Genomic DNA, 15,934 nt, shown 5'->3' on the forward strand with positions numbered 1-15,934 from the left:
TAAAAGTTTGAAAAGTCAAAGGCTCTCTGGGGCCAGACATGCTAGTGGTATTCAGGAAACATCTAGTGGCAGGTTGAAATCATCATCAAAAGAAGATGGGCATAAAGCCAAGCTTCCAAAGACATCAGGGCCACAAACTGACCACTATTTTCAAAACTCACAATTTTTCTTTGTTTGCAGCATGAACAAAACAGTGAAGAATGGTGATTTCTAAAGGACGAATGTCGCCAAAGTTAAGTTTCCTCAAAATCTCCATTTTCCTTTATTTTTAGCATGCATAACTATTTTTCATACCTCTCATTTTCGTAGCTTAGCCCAGGTAGAACTTTTTCGCCTAGGGGGATTCAGCTCATAGTTTCGGGTAGAAGCACTTTTCGCCCAGGCTGTTTTTTATTGCTTAACCCAGGTAGAACATTTTCGCCTAGGGGGATCCAGCTAATATTTCCGGGTAGAAGTACTTTTTGCCCAGGTTGTTTTATGTAGCTTAACCCAGATAGAACTTTTTCGCCTAGGGGGATCCAGCACATAGTTCCGGGTAGAAGTACACTTCGCTCAGGTTGTTTTTTGTAGCTTAACCCAGGTAGAACCTTTTCGCTTAGGGGGATCCAACTCATATTTTCAGGTAGAAAGTACTTTTCGCCTAAGCTTGCTTTTCATAGCTTAACCCAGGTAGAACCTTTTCGCCTAGGGGGATTCAGCTCATAGTTCCGGGTAGAAGCACTCTTCGCCCAGGCTATTTTTTGTAGCTTAACCCAGGTAGAACCATTTCGCCTAGGGGGATCCAGATCATAGTTCCGGGTAGAAGTACTTTTCGCCCAGGCTGTCTTTCGTAGCTTAACCCAGGTAGAACAATTTTGCCTAGGGGGATCCAGCTCATAGTTCCGGGTAGAAGCACTCTTCGCCCAGGCTATTTTTTGTTGCTTAACCCAGGTAGAACATTTTCGCCTAGGGGGATCCAGCTAATATTTCCGGGTAGAAGTACTTTTCGCCCAGGTTGTTTTACGTAGCTTAACCCAGATAGAACTTTTTCGCCTAGGGAGATCCAGCACATAGTTCCGGGTAGAAGTACTCTTCGCTCAGGTTGTTTTTTGTAGCTTAACCCAGGTAGAACCTTTTCGCTTAGGGGGATCCAGTTCATATTTTCAGGTAGAAAGTACTTTTCGCCTAAGCTTGCCTTTCATAGCTTAACCCAGGTAGAACCTTTTCGCCTAGGGGGATTCAGCTCATAGTTCCGGGTAGAAGCACTCTTCGCCCAGGCTATTTTTTGTAGCTTAACCCAGGTAGAACTATTTCGCCTAGGGGGATCCAGCTCATAGTTCCGGGTAGAAGTACTTTTCGCCCAGGCTGTCTTTCGTAGCTTAACCCAGGTAAAACATTTTTGCCTAGGGGGATCCAGCTCATAGTTCAGGGTAGAAGTACTCTTCGCCCAAGCTGTTTTACGTAGCTTAACCCAGATAGAACTTTTTCGCCTAGGGGGATCCAGCTCAGAGTTCCAGGTAGAATTACTTTTCGCCCAGGCTGTCTTTCGTAGCTTAACCCAGATAGAACTTTTTCGCCTAGGGGGATCCAGCTCATAGTTTCGGGTAGAAGTACTCTTCGCCCAAGTTGTTTTACATAGCTTAACCCAGGCAGAACATTTTTGCCTAGGGGGATCCAGCTCACAGTTCTGGGTAGAAGTACTCTTCACCCAGGTTGTTTTTCGTTGCTTAACCACCCAGGTAGAACTTTTTCGCCTAGGGGGATCCAGCACATAGCTCCGGGTAGTAGTACTCTTCACCTAAGTTGTTTTTTATAGCTTAACCCAGGTAGAACCTTTTCACCTAGGGGGATCCAGCTCATAGTTCCGGGTAGAAGTACTCTTCGCCCAGGTTGTTTTTCGTAGCTTAACTCAGGTAGAACCTTTTTGCTTAGGGGGATCCAGCTCACAGTTCCGGGTAGAAGTACTCTTCGCCCAGGTTTTTTTTCGTAGTTTAACCCAGGTAGAGCCTTTTCACCTAGGGGGATCCAGCCCATAGTTTCGGGTAGAAGTACTCTTCGCCCAAGTTGTTTTTTATAGCTTAACCCAGGTAGAACCTTTTCACCTAGGGGGATCCAGCTCATAGTTCCGGGTAGAAGTACTCTTCGCCCAGGTTGTTTTTTGTAGCTTAACCCAGGTAGAACCTTTTTGCCTAGGGGGATCCAGCTCTAAGTTCCGGGTAGAAGTACTCTTCGCCCAGGTTGTTTTTCATATCTTAACCCAGGTAGAGCCTTTTCACCTAGGGGGATCCAGCTCATAGTTCCGGGTAGAAGTACTCTTCGCCCAGGTTGTTTTTCGTATCTTAACCCAGGTAGAACCTTTTTGCCTAGGGGGATCCAGCTCACAGTTCCGGGTAGAAGTACTCTTCGCCCAGGTTGTTTTTCGTAGCTTAACCCAGGCAGAACCTTGTCACCTAGGGGGATACAACTCATAGTTTCGGGTAGAAGTACTCTTCGCCCAGGTTGTTTTATGTAGCTTAACCCAGGTAGAACCTTTTCACCTAGGGGGATCCAGCTCATAGTTCCGGGTAGAAGTACTCTTCGCTCAGGTTGTTTTACATAGCTTAACCCAGGTAGAACCTTTTTGCCTAAGGGGATCCAGCTCACAGTTCCGGGTAGAAGTACTCTTCGCCCAGTTAACCACCCAGGTAGAACTTTTTCGCCTAGGGGGATCCAGTTCATAGTTCCGGGTAGAAGTACTCTTCGCTCAGGATGTTTTACGTAGTTTAACCCATGTAGAACCTTATCGCCTAGGGGGATCCAGCTCATAGTTCCGAGTAGAAGTACTATTCGCTCAGGTTGCTTTTCGTAGCTTAACCTAGGTAGAACCTTTTTGCCTAAGGGGATCCAGCTTATATTTCCAGGTAGAAGTACTCTTTGCCCAGGCTTGCTATTCGTCGCTTAACCCAGGTAGAACCTTTTCGCCTAGGGGGATCCAACTCATAGTTCCGGGTAAAAGTACTATTCGCTCAGAATGTTTTACGTAGCTTAACTCAGGTAGAATCGTTTTGCCTAGGGGGATCCAGCTCATATTTCCGGGTGGAAGCACTCTTTGTCCAGTTTTGTTTTTCATAGTTTAACCCAAGTAGAACTTTTTCACCAAGGGGATTCAACATTCTTTTTCCCAGTAATACAGGGCACCAACCTCTGATTATATTTCCTTTTCAGTAATATAGGGCGCCAACCCCTGGTTATATTTTCTTTTTAGTAATACAGGGCACCAACCCCTGGTTACATTTTCTTTTTAGTAATACAGGGCGCCAACCCCTGGTTACATTTGCTTTTCAGTAATACAGGGCGCCAACCCCTGGTTACATTTCCTTCTCAGTACTACAGGGCACCAACCCCTGGTTATATTTCCTTTTCAGTAATACAGGGCACCAACCCCTGGTTATATTTCCTTTTCAGTATAGGGTACACCAATCCCCGATCTCCTTACCAGTATAGGCTACACCAATCCCTAGCTGTGTTATCCAACATAGGATACTTCATTCCCTAGTTGATTTGAGCTTAAATGCATGGTACACCACTCCCTGATATCATTGCCAATATAGGGTATCCCATTACCTTGCCACATTTTCCCAACATAAGGTACACCAATACTTAGTTGAGACATTCTTTTGGGATCATGGCCTTTTCAGGATACACCATTCCCTTTTATTTGCTTTCAATAAACAAGTAGTTTAGAATTTTGTTACAATAACTCACGAAATTTTCCTAGTGAAAACTGGGGCAGAAAAATTTCGTTCGTTTGTTTGTTGTGATGCCTGAGCAGGTTTTACCTCGAGGCACAGTGTTCGAGAAGAACAAAAGAAAAGTCTCAATCCAAAATAAAGAAAAGAAAAGGAAAAGAAAGTGAATCCAAATGCAGAAGCAGATGGAAAGGATACGGACTATTCAAGACATGACTGAAGTTACGAGCTTCACATTTTCAGTTTTGCTCAAAAGAAGTCGTAGAAGAATGAACTAGCATTTACAACTAGCAAGCATCAAGGTTCAGATCAGAGTATGCATGAACAACCAGTCAAGACTCAAGATCAAGGTTCATAAGACTTATAAATAGGAATCTTGTAACTTATAACTGATAGGCTTGTTTAGTTCCTTTAGATTTTGATGTAATAACAGGGCCACGGACCGGAGCCTCGACGGAACCTAGCTCGACTTTCGAACTCATCACTCCATCATTTTTCTTGAACTACACGCGACCTGATTCCCTTATAACCCGGGATATGTAGGTTGTCCAAAACCAGAACTCGGTTGCACCTTTTTCTTTTATTTTCTTCCTGTTTTGAGTAACGATATGGTCAAAATTTAGTCACACGGCTCACTTTATCTTTGACTGAAAACTTTTAATGTTTCCAAGCAAAGAGGGGTATGCTGTGAGCACCAAATTTTTTACCGTACTTGAATATTTCCCGCTCCCATCTTCTGAAGCGTGTCCCCACTCCACTATCATTTGTCCCCCATGATTGTCCCCCTCCCACTTTGCTCCCTACTCTACTCTCCATTATCCCACATGCTTTGTCCCCTATGCTTGTCCCCCACACACAACCCCCCACATATCCCCATTTTCTTTCTTCACGTGAAGGGGGAAAAAGATGACAAGATATACCATCTTCTTCCCTCTATTAATTTCGGCAAGAGAGACATCTGCAAAGAGGAACCCAAAAGGCTCTAAGAGTAGGAGAAAAACCAGCTACCTTCCACTTCTTCTTCTTCCTCAACACATATTCATCTTCTCCCTAAACATTACCTCCATTAAACCACCCTCCAAAGAGCCCATATTTCAGCCATGAAAGTCAGTCCATAAAACTCCTTTAATCAATTGAAAATCAGTTGCAACATGTGCAAAAACGCAGGAGCAGTTCGGCTGTAAAACCAGTTCAAATTCCAGCCCGAAACCACCCCCAAAACAGCTGCGAAAATGACCCCAAAACAGCCCCAAATTCCAGCCTAATACACCACCTGAAAAACCTTAAACCAACGTAAAAAAAAAATCAACTCAAAACTATCGACTTTCAGACCTCGTCGTATTTCGCTGTGGCTTGTTCTTCAACCCCAAACACGAGAGTAGAGCACATCGACGTACGTTCCCAACGAGTTCAAGTTGAGTTTGTTCACAGCCGTCGAGTTCGCCAGTTTAAGGTTCTGATTGATAGCTCATCCATGGTTTGTTGCTTTCCTTTGGAGGTTCATTTTTATTGTATGTAACGGAGAAAGAGAGTGCAATAATAAAGGTCCAGTTTTACTCTTTATACTTTGAATCTAATAGTATTATTCTATATTCTTTTATACTCTGTTTTTAATGTGCTTCATGTTGTTAATTTGTTTAATGATTCGAAACTGCAGCATCTGTAGAGTTTAGTCACCAATAGCATGCTTAGAATATTTGTTTGAAAATGATATGAATGTTTATTGTTTAAATCCTGATGCATCTTAGTTTTTTTTTATCTTATTGGTTCTCACGTTTTAGATTTATGTTCTTCTTCAATTCAAAGATAGAATAATAAGACCTGGGTCAAAAGTAATAGTTGGACCATTATTTGTTAACTTACTTAATTAGTTGAATAAGAAGTTGTAATACATTTCTGGACCATAGCCCATTAGTTAAGACAATTGGGATGTTTGCTTGTCTTTGCAAATCAGAAATTGGATTAGATTTAAAAATAGTACGCTTCACTAGTTTGGGCAAGTTTGATAAGTGAATTGATGGGTCAAATGAACTCACTCAAGTCCAAAGCCCAAAAATCATAAATCCAAATAGCATATTTTCCTAAATAGGAGAACTCCATCACATATAACCTTAGGAATCATGAACACAGTAGTATGCTTTAAGTGCGCTCTAAATTAATCAAATCATTCTAGTTATGTATACGTTCGCGTGACATAATTATAATTTCTGAAATAATTCAAGGTATGTGTTCGCGCAACTTCGGACAAAATAATCTTAACAATAATAAAGTGTTATTAGTTGTGTACACGTACTCGTGACATGATTTTGGCACAATAAATAAAATGAATTCACACACGCGATTTATTTCAAAGATAATTTTATATTTTAATAATAAAAGCAGACATAAATAAAACATGAAAACCAATAAATCACAGTTTGTCCAAAATTAATTCAAGCCAATTTTAGTCAATAAAGCGACCGTGCGAGAACCACGGGACTCGGGGAATGCCTTACACCTTTTCCCCGGTCAACAGAATTCCTTACTCGAACTTTGTTTTGCAGACCAATAATAAAAGAGTCAAACCTTCCTTTGACTAGGGATTCAAATAAAAGGTGACTTGGAACACCCGAAAATCAATTCCAAGTGGCGACTCTGAACAATAAGATAATCCCTATTTCAAATTGTCACTTTAATTGGAAAAACTCTTTAACCCACAACAATCCAATAACGCACACATTATATTTTGGGGGGTAGTAAAAGGGGTGTGATAGGGATTAGTCAATTATTTTTTGTAATTTTCTAGGGTTTGTCATGTACTGGTATTTCTGATTCTGAAGCTTAGTATATAGTTTTTGCATGTGGCTCTGGTACTCTTTTTGTTTGTTATCTTTGTTGTTTCCTGGTGTCAATTTGTGCCCTAGGTCCTTATATTTTATCATGGTATGGTAGGGTTGAGTTGTTGAAATAACATAACCATGTGCTTTATCTCTTAAAGACAATACTTTTTGCTTCCCATTGTATTATATGGAGTAATTTATTGTGGTAAGGTTAGGTTGTTGAAATCGACAGAAACATGTGATTTATCTCTTAAAGAGTGTGCTTTATTCTTTTCACTATATTATATGTAGTAATTTATTGTATGTTCAATATTTTAATGTCAAAGTTCTTAAATTATTCATATGGTCCCTCTATGTTTTCTTCTCTGTCTATACTATAGATATTTCAATATGGGGACCACGAAGAGCCAATTTCAAGTCAATATCTGTGTGAATTAGGTACTGATTGTGAATCTGATAGTAATAAAAGTTTAGATTATGGTTCAGATGCTAGTGAATATGTCACGACCCAAAATCTCACATGTCGTGATGGCGCCTAACTCAATACTAGGCAAGCCGAAAATCCCAATGAACCACCATATCTTTTAAATTTGAAAATATAATAATTAAATTCAGTGGAAGAAATCTCACAAATACAAATATAAACACTCCCAAACCCCGGTGTCACCGAGTACATGAGCATCTAAATGAATACAAAGTCTGACTGATAAAAATCACTGTCTGAAATATAGAACACTACAATAACTAAACAGGAAGGGAATCAAGTCTGTGGACGTCAAGCAGCTACCTTGATAGTCTCCAACAGAAATAACTCTTACATCTAGCAGCCGTCGTATCTGGGAGCACCTGGATCTGCATACGAGGTGCAGAGTGTAGTATGAGTACAACTAACTCAATAAGTAACAAGACTAACCTTTGGGCTGAAAGTAGTGACGAGCTCGGCAGGTACAGTCCAATACATAAATAATGGTATAGAAATATAGGCATGCTTTCAAGTTCAACAGTTAAACTCAGTACAAGAAAAATAGATCAATACTGCATGATATGAGGAATGTGACATCTTAGTGGAAAGACTTCATGTACTAGTGGTCACAAATCATTTAGTCACTCGGTATTGTCTATGGCCAATCCAACCCAGAGATATTCCATCCCTTATATATATTCACATCGACTGACAGTCAGTCCCTCGTACCGTATAAGGCCAATCCATCCCTGGAGTAATTTACCCCACATATAAATGATACGGACAAGATCCATGTCCAGGGAAAATTCATCACAATATAAATAAATAAGGCAAGTCTATGCCCTGGGAAGTCCATCCCGAATATATATATAATTATCTACTCTCACTGGGGGTGTGTACAGACTCCGGAGGGGCTCCTTCAGCCCAAGCGTGATATAAAGCCTATACGGCCTACTGCAAGCGGTCAATCCTGATCTGTATAATAATAAATCCTATATGGTCTGCTGCAGGCGGGCAGCCTCGATCCATAAAATAGTAAAGCATATAAGGCCTGCTGTAAGCGGGTAGCCCCTATCCATAAAATAGTAAAGCCTATAAGACCTGTTGTAGGCGGGCAACCCTGATCCATAAAATAGTAAAGCCTATAAGGTCTGCTGCAGGCGGGAAGCCCCGATCCATATAATAATAATGTATAAAGCCAATATAGTCTGTTGTGGCACGCAGCTCGATCCCATAAATATCCTCACAATGGATGAATATGACTGAGTGTGAGCTGTATATTTTTGAAACAATTAATTCAACAGCAACACGACCCCATGGGTCCTAAGATATTGGCACGTAGCCTAAACATGATATTTAATAGGAACCTCAACTCAATTTCTCTAACACGTGGAATATGTTCATATAATAACATGATTCTTTAATTTTTTAACTCCGCAGAATTTATTCAAGTCACAATTTATATGGTGCACGTCCACACGCTCGTTAACTATCGTGTGCGTCACCTCCAAACAATTTATATAACACCAATTTGGGAATTCATACGCTCAGAACCAATTTTAGAAGTGTTACTTACCTCAACCCGTGTAATTTCTCACTCTGTTATGCCCTTGCCTCGGGAATTGGTCTCCGAAAGCCTCGTATCTAGTCACAAATAACTCGATTCAATCAATAAAAATTATTGGAATTAATTCCATAAAAAAATACAAATTTTCCAACAAAATCCAAAATTTAGCTCAAACATCGCACGTCTTGTTACCCGACAAAAGTTATAAAATTCGGAAGCCCATTCGACCACGAGTCTACCCATATCAATTTTACCAAATTCCGACATCAACTCGACCCTCAAATCTTTAAATTAAACCAAGAGGGTTTTCTAAATCTTTCCACTTAATTCACTAATTAAATGTCAAAAATAACTATGGATTCGGGTAATTTAACCAATATTGAGTTAGAAGCACTTACCATGTTGTTCTCCTTGAAAATCTCCCGAAAATCCTCTCTCTCCGAGCTCCAAATCGGTAAAAATAGAAAATGGGACGAAGTCCCATTTTCAGAACTTCAACTCTCTGTACAGTGATTTATTCTATGCAATCGCGGACAAACTCACGCGATTGTGAAGCAAAAATTTTCATTGCCCAAAAATAACTCTACGCGGTCGCGGAAAATTCCACGCGATCGCGAAGCACAGTCTCTCCAAGCCTACGCGATCGCGAACCTTCTCACGCGATCGCGAAACATTAAGCGTGTGGCCCAGCTCCTCCCTTCATTCCTCTTCGCTAACACGGCCTAGCCCACGCATTCGCGATACACAGCCTGGCCAAACCTATGTGATTGCGGACCTTCTCACGCGATCACATAGAAGGAAACCAGTGACAGAAAACCAGCATTTTCAGCAGTTTACCAAGTCCAAATTTCGATCCGTTAAGCATCTGAAACTCACCCGAGCCCCCCGGGACCTCAACCAAACATACCATCAAGTCCCAAAACATCATACGAACTTAGTTGAACCCTCAAATCACCTCAAACAATGTTAAAACCACGAATCATACCCCAATTAAAGCCTAATGAACTTTGAAATTTCAAATTTCTACAAACAACGCCGAAATCCATCAAATCACATCCGATTGACCTCAAATTTTGCACACAAGTCATAAATGACATAACGGAAGTATTCCCATTTTTAGAATCAGATTCCGACCCTGATATCAAAAAGTCAACCCCGGTCAAACTTTTCAAAAATTCAACTTTCGTCATTTCAAGCATAATTCCACTATGGACTTCCAAATAACTTTCTCGACACGCTCCTAAGTCCAAAATCACCATACATAGCTATTGGAATCACCCGAATCCAAATCCGAGGTCGTTTACACATAAGTCGACATTCGGTTAACTTTTCCAACTTAAGTTTTCAATTATGAGACTAAGTGTCTCATTTCACTCTAAAATCCTTCCGGACCCGAACCAACTAACCCGATAAGTCATAAATCAAATGTAAGGCATAAATTGAGTAGTAAATGAGGGAACGGGGTTATAATACTCAGAACGGCTGGTCGGTTCGTTACATTCTCCCCCACTTAAACATACGTTCGTCCTCAAACGTGCCAAGAGTTGTTCCTAACCTTTAAATCTATATTCCACCTTACTACGCACACACTACTAAAAAAATAGGAATTACCTATGAACGCTGTCGCTAATCTGTTGCTAAATCACCCGTAGCTAGCAGAATTTCTTGATAATCTGTCACTAATCCGTTGCTAATCTCATTTAGCGACGGATTTTTTTGTTTAAATACAGAATTTGACCGTCGCTAAAACTAGATTTTTTAGTAGTGACATACGCGGGGGTGATCCCATGCCACCCTATTCTATATAGACCTGACAATACCACGTAATTGAAGATCATTACTTCAACCTTAGCCCATAAGCCTTGGAATTCAATTTCCAACTTTTAGAATTTCTTTTCAAGACCTGAATCTCACATCTACACACTGTATGAGTCTGAACAAGCTGCATCAAGCCATAACCATAACCCCAGATATAATCACGTAACATACTACACAACTCGCATGCTCGCAACACCATTTTCGATCACAGTAACTACTCCAAACTAACTTGGTAATAGTATTAAACCCCATATCAAGCCAAACCTTATTCCAAAACCTTCGTACACTACTGATAATGAAAGAAACACGTGGAATCTCATAACCCCTTATCAAATCAACAAGTCATGGAGCTTTCTTGTCCCAACTAGAATCTTAATCACCTTCTAAGATGACCTTCAATATTATCCTCCCAATAAACCGTAATAAATTCCGATAGTACACATTCTAGGTCCAATGACCATATATTATTAAACACAACTATCCCATTGACATGCCACACCAATACAACTCAAGCCACAACTGCCCAACCTGGCACCCAAAATGGAAGATGTCTCAAAGTAGAAAACTGTTTTGCAAGTTCAACAAGCACCACCACAACTGCAATGCTATAAGCTCATATTATATAGTGGAACCAAGACACACGAATTTAATAACAGTAACCAGCTCTTCTAGAGCTCACATTAACATCACTCGCATGGACAACTCACGTGCTATAGTATCAATATCAGTACATGGATCCGCACGGACAACTCACGTCCCAATAATATAATATCTGGATTTGCATGAACAACTCATATGCTATAGTATAATATTTGGATCCGCACGGACAACTCACGTGCCATAACATAATCAGCCTGATATAGTCCCAGGCCTCTAGTCCAAACATATCATATGGGAGCATTTAAACAAGTATATATGTATAAGCTAAATGGAATAAGATTCCCAAGCTTTTGGACTGGTATAAATAACACGCTATAGTGTAGGCGTAAGCAATTGTGCTATCACAACTCAAATCGGCAAGTTAACGCAGAATTAGTAACTACCCAATTTAATTAGGGAATTAGCCTCTTTGTAACCTCAAGTATAGTCCAGATAGTTCTCAACAAAGGTGCGAATACGAGAAATATTATAACTTTAATCTTAACAATCAACTCTAGGTATATCATAGCCTAAGCATTTTTTTTCCGAGTAGGAATACTTGCCTCGATACCCGCACATGGGCTCAAACCTCACATATTTGTGCACTCATAGCGCGTAGCTATCACAAATAATTAATGCAACTAGTGCCTCCACTGAGTTTAAATAAAATACTCACCTCAAACAGGTCGCAACCCTGAAACAATATGCTTCTGAGAACTCCCAGTCTCCAAATTCATAAGACACATGAATCACCGTAACTGATCCCAGCTCCAGCACTCAAATGACTAACACATCTTTCATGCATGATCCTCCCACTAGGAATACTTCTAAAATTCTATCGTGCCACATAGCAATAATTTGAATATCAACAGTCTATCAACCAGGTGGGTACCGCAATACTAATGAACATCCGTAAGTTAAAACATAATGCACCTTTTGAAATGTGCACCCTTCTCAGGGATTATCGAGCAGTTATAACATTCAAGTAAATATTTGAAACTAACCATTCTGTCCAAAATTCGTGACCTTCCCTTCAAGAATGAACTGCCACCTTGTACATGTAAATCTTAATCCCGCACAACACATCACATCTATCATGCCATCATGTGACAAGCACAAGAATCTCATTATCAACTTTGAGTCACCTACAAATTACATACCATATTAGTTAGAAACCTTTCTCTTGCTTCTTTCCAGGAGGAAATCACAATACACAACACATTCCCCACACCGGTAAAAAATATATGGTTCAACCATGGTAGAAACCATCAAGAACACTTTAAAATCCATTTTCACATAACCAAGCTATCAGAACTGAATTTCTCTAACTCGGCTAAGCCACACAGGTTGCCAAATCCGAGATTATTGCCACAAAACACCCGTAAAGCCCCACCTCATCATAAGAACCAAAAGAACCGAGCATACCATTACCATACTGATCCAGCACGCTACCCATTTGTCTTATTTTCTCCGAGTTTCTTCTGAATTACCCTCAAGTTGACATTTCTCCTTGTCAGAATACTACTATCCTTACCCAAAGCTCATTACAAGACATCCTAACATAAAATCACACCGCCCTAAGGCCCATAAGCCATTGTATTCTTCTTAAGCACATCCATAAATACCACAACCATAATACTCACTCTAGAAATACCTTATGTGAATATAAAATTGTTCCTCTTTCCTTTCTTATACGGAAATGTCGAATCCATAGTCAAACAGAATTATCACACGTACCAATATCATTCAATGTAAGTAATCGATTCTAGTGATATACAAATTCAAAAATATTTCAATTGCCACATATATATTTTGAATCCCTTAGAACCCTCTCGAGAGTCATCCACTCTGCTCAAATCTAATTTTTTACTCCCCAAACGGGTCGAAAGACATGTGCTCCTTTAGCACAATCAACACTCAAAGAAGTAACCCTGCCTTAACACAACCAATCAAATTCATACTTCGTGCGCACTACATCTTCAAAATAACAACTTAATTATTCCATAATTTTCATATTTTCATAAAGTGCAACGTAACCCGTATCCAGGAATTTACTTACCCGAGTCTCGATCTCCACCTCTGCAAGTCATAACTAACCCGCAAGCATGCCTCAGACCAAAATTAAAATTTAACATATATCCATGAAATTAAATTGTAAATAGCAGACTCCCCCACTTGGCTCAAAGCCATAGAACAAAACACTCGATAACTCACAATACCCATACTTTATTACTGCCATAATACTGCAGTCAGTTCAACGAAAATTCTTCTCAAGCTTATGCAACACCCACCATAAAATACCTCAATCATCCGCTAAGTTCGCATTTATTCTCGTTACAATCAAGTCAACTTTCTCAACCAGATTCAAATTCAAATCTCAACACATACGCCCTGCTGGTAGAAAAGAAACTCTCCACTCAACATTATAAGGAACATACCTACGTAGATTACTCCGCTGGAGATAAGCCACATGTTTAGACTCAAATTGGCATCTTGCTATACCCTTTTGCAGCCACAATTACCACGGAATCACTTAATATTTCTGAGTTTGAACTCATCAACACGACATGAAAATCTATTTCGCTCCATAATTAAATAACATGACAGATCCCTCAACGCACTCACAACTCAAGACCATACGTCACATCAAAACAGGAGTCAAGTACCCAATAGCAAACTCTTGAGTCATAAGTAAACTTTATTTGTCTCATTCAACCCATCTGAACACATCTCGCATTCACATCATACTTATCATATAGTTATTCAACCGCTCATCGAGCCACAAATTCCACTCATAGGAATACTACCAAACGCATAAGATCAATCACACAGGTTCTCACAACCGAAACTACTGAGCTTAAGCTGCGGTCTAACCCTGGTCTCAAGTCGTCCAGACTGGCCCATCACCAAAACACAAAATACTCATCTCGAATCTCGTTCATGGAATCACAAGCCGGTGATGCACAACTGATATCGAGCGCTCATATGCACACATAAATGCGTGGAAGGAATTCAAAGAGTTATGTTTCAAGATGAATCAATTCTGCACGATAGAATACAAGAAAGATGATTTTTTTCCTAAGGGTTCGGTAGCCTCTCGAAGATAAGTACAGACATCTCTGTACCGATCCACAAGACTCTACTAAACCTGCTCATGACTCGTGAGACCTATGTAACCTAGGCTCTGATACCAACTTCTCACGACCCAAAATCTCACATGTCGTGATGGCGCCTAACTCAATACTAGGAAAGATGAAAATCCCAATTAACCACCATATCTTTTAAATTTGAAAACATAATAATTAAATTCAGCGGAAGAAATCTCACAAATACAAATATAAATACTCCCAAAACTCGGTGTCATCGAGTACATGAGCATCTAAATGAATACAAAGTCTGACTGATAAAAATCACTGTCTGAAATATAGAATAGTACAATAACTAAACACGAAGGGAATCAATTATGCGGACGTCAAGCAGCTACCTTGATAGTCTCCAATAGAAATAACTCTTACATCTAGCAGCCGTCGTATCCGGGAGCACCTGGATCTGCATACGAGGTGCAGAGTGTAGTATGAGTACAACCAACTCAATAAGTAACAAGACTAACCTTTGGGCTGAAAGTAGTGACGAGCTCCGCAGGTACAGTCCAATATATAAATAATGGTATAGAAATGTAGGTATGCTTTCAAGTTCAATAGTTAAACTTAGTACAAGCAAAATAGATCAATACTGCATGATATGAGGAATGTGACATCTTAGTGGAAAGACTTCATGTACTAGTGGTCACAAATCATTTAGTCACTCGGTACTGTCTATGGCCAATCCAACCCAGAGATATTCCATCCCGTATATATATTCACATCGACTGACAGTCAGTCCCTCAGTACCGTATAAGGCCAATCCATCCCTGGGGTAATTTACCCCCATATGTAAATGATACGGACAAGATCCATGTCCAGGAAAAATTCATCACAATATAAATAAATGAGACAAGTCTATACCCTGGGAAGTCCATCCCGAATATATATATATATATATATAATCATCTACGCTCATTGGGGGGGGGGGTGTACAGACTCCAAAGGGGCTCCTTCAGCCCAAGCGTAATATAAAGCCTATATGGCCTACTACAAGCGGTCAATCCTGATCTGTATAATAATAAAGCTTATATGGTCTGCTGCAGGCGGGCAGCCACAATCCATAAAATAGTAAAGCCTATAAGGCCTACTGCAGGCGGGCAGCCCCGATCCATAAAATAGTAAAGCCTATAAGGCCTGCTGCAGGAGGGAAGCCCCGATCCATATAATAATAATATATAAAGCCAATATGACTTGCTGCAGCACGCAGCTCGATCCTATAAATATCCTCATAATGGATGAATATGACTGAGTGAGAACTGTATATATTTGAAACAATTAATTCAACAGCAACACGACCCCATGGTCCCAAAATATTGGCACATAGCCTAAACATGATATTTAATAGGAGCCTCAAATCAATTTCTCTAATACGTGGAACATGTTCACATAATAACATGATTCTTTAATTTTTCAACTGCACAGAATTTATTCAAGTCACAATTTATATGGTGCACGTCCACATGCTCGTCAACTATCGTGTGCGTCACCTCCAAATAATTTATATAACACCAATTCGGGGATTCATACCCTTAGAACCAATTTAGAAGTGTTACTTACCTCAACCCGTGTAATTCTCACTCTACTATGCCCTTACCTCGGGAATTGGTCTTCGAAAGCCTCGTATCTAGTCACAAATAACTCGATTCACTCAAATAAAAATTATTGTAATTAATTCCATAAGAAAATACAAATTTTTCAACAAAATCCGAAATTTAGCTCAACAATCACTCGTGGGGCCCACGTCTTTGAACCCGACAACAATTATAAAATCCGGAAGC

General features: G+C 40.0%; 1 long non-coding RNA gene across 1 annotated transcript; it reads right to left on the reverse strand.

The window, feature by feature from the left end:
• Nucleotides 1–7,108: 7,108 nt before the first annotated feature.
• On the reverse strand, nucleotides 7,109–10,990 carry LOC138893039 (uncharacterized). Its single transcript, XR_011408236.1, has 3 exons — nucleotides 8,955–10,990; nucleotides 8,566–8,633; nucleotides 7,109–7,378 (listed from the first exon to the last, which is right to left on the reverse strand). It is a non-coding gene; the product is annotated as an uncharacterized lncRNA (long non-coding RNA).
• Nucleotides 10,991–15,934: the final 4,944 nt, after the last annotated feature.

This window comes from Nicotiana tomentosiformis, chromosome 1 (genome assembly GCF_000390325.3).
Source record: "Nicotiana tomentosiformis chromosome 1, ASM39032v3, whole genome shotgun sequence".
NCBI classification, from domain to species: Eukaryota; Viridiplantae; Streptophyta; class Magnoliopsida; order Solanales; family Solanaceae; genus Nicotiana; species Nicotiana tomentosiformis.